The sequence below is a fragment of the Nanorana parkeri genome, unplaced genomic scaffold, assembly GCF_000935625.1.
Source record: "Nanorana parkeri isolate BGI_ZX_2015 unplaced genomic scaffold, ASM93562v1 scaffold1042, whole genome shotgun sequence".
In the NCBI taxonomy this organism is placed as follows: domain Eukaryota; kingdom Metazoa; phylum Chordata; class Amphibia; order Anura; family Dicroglossidae; genus Nanorana; species Nanorana parkeri.
Genome location: NW_017307310.1, coordinates 156454 through 158523, shown reverse-complemented (window position 1 = coordinate 158523; position 2070 = coordinate 156454).

The following is a 2070-nucleotide window of genomic DNA, read 5'->3' as shown; positions in this document are numbered from 1 at the left end:
TTGTGCCCAGTTGTGTACCCCCAGCAGTCATCATGAAGCTGTGTCACTAGCCTGGTATATTCCTCTATGGCATTAATGTGAATGAGGACTAAGCTGGGCTCTGGGCTGTTGGAAAGAGCTTGAAAACCCATGCACAATGTTCACAGCGGGGGTCTTGTTAGTTTCTCAGTGTGTTTGTCTACCTTTCTATAGGAATTAATACCACTCCTTGCTTTTCCCCCCTTGTAGCCTGAGATGACAGTAATCCACCTCTGTGACTTCTGCCCCAGCCACCAGTACCCACTTCTTACTTTCTACTGTGTATTAGTTACAGTTTATTGGTCAATATTCCAGAAACAGAAAGCATCAAAGGGTTAACTGTGTGAATCAGGCGTAAAACGATGATGCTTGTAGGCAGATCTGGTCTATAACAATTTAAAAAAATCCCATTTGCAGCCGGACCATTACTTCCCAGGTGTATGAAAAGAGCCAGACTCACAACCGGCCCTTCCATAAAAGACACAACTTGCTGTTATTGATGAGACTTCACACACCAGTATTCATGATCACACAGGCGTTTTATTTCACTCCATACACTATTCTCCTTTGGCAGTTAAAAGAGTTGTTATAACAATGCGATTATTTGAAGTTTGCATAACTTTTAACGGAATACTCCTATAACAAACTTGCTATTTGTAACAGATCAGAAAGGGAAGGATTAAGAAAAATCGTACCAATAATCAGGTTTGGGGGAGATGTCCTATTCTTTGTATTCATCTAGTGTTTGAAGTTAACGCTAGCTAGAAGAAAATAACTCCTTTTATTTATTTAAACTGTATGTTTGTGTATTGTCGGTTTAAAGACATATTTGAGGGGGCAGATAAAACGTTTTGAATGTGCTTGTCGCCCACTGATGAGCATTGATCATGGTCATGCGTGTAAAATCTAGCCGGATAGATATCTGTTTATCATATATAATAATTCTATAATACAATTATAATGAAATCATGACTTATTTGTAGATCAAACAATGTTCGACAGCAAAAAAACATTCACCATCACTCCTTCATTGCTTTGAATCCATGGAAGGGTCAGCCTAAATGATAGCTATAGGTTATCACACTTTGCAAATTAAAGTTTAGCATCGACCATTCTAATTATGATCGATCTATCTAATATACATATATGATGGGGGGTTCAGAGTGTACCCAACCAAGTGGTCAGTAGCAGCAGTATTGTCTACAGATAGCCAGGTAGCACTCTGCTCAGGTAAACATACTGAACTAGCATATGCCTCAGATTTGTGCTCATTACTTCGCATGATTGCCTATGAATGAAGGCAGATAAATGCAGATGTTCTTCTGCATATTTAACGCATCAGATGCCGGGCTGAGCAGCATGTGTCAGCCTTCATTTTCCAACGCAGAAGGTACAAAAATCCATCTTCACCTCTTATTTTTGGGAGGGTACAGTGCAGATGTGTCATGGGTGGTACCGCTTATTATTTCATTCCACTGATCTGTAGCTCTAATAAATCTGGCACAGTAGGTTCCCTCTGTAACAATGCTGCTGTCTCTCTATAAATAGTCTTGTAATTAGAAATATAAGATGCTATTTGAGGCACAACTGAAATTAGAACGTTTCTCCCCTGGTGTAGTATTTATCCGTACAGTATGGAGAACGATTATACCAACACTGCTGCTGTATACAGTAAAGTGTCTGCTCATCACATAGATTAACCCACTCCGGATAACCGCAAATCAGAACACCTTAATGCAAAAAAGAATGTGGCGTATATACATAGACTATATATATCTATATAGATATATATATATGTATATATATATATCTATCTAACATTCTCTGTTATTTGTTTCACAAACACAACCTAAAATTAGGAAGTAACTTTGTTACAAAACAACCCTTCTGAGCATGTAGTGCAGTACGACTATTGAAAATGGAGTTATGAATGATTGCTATGAGTGTGATTAAACTTTGGACCTACAGTAATTTGGAGAAAAAGAGCAATTAATGTCTATCCACCATGCTTTCCTAAACACATTTCTAAATGTAAAAAGTATTTATGGAACA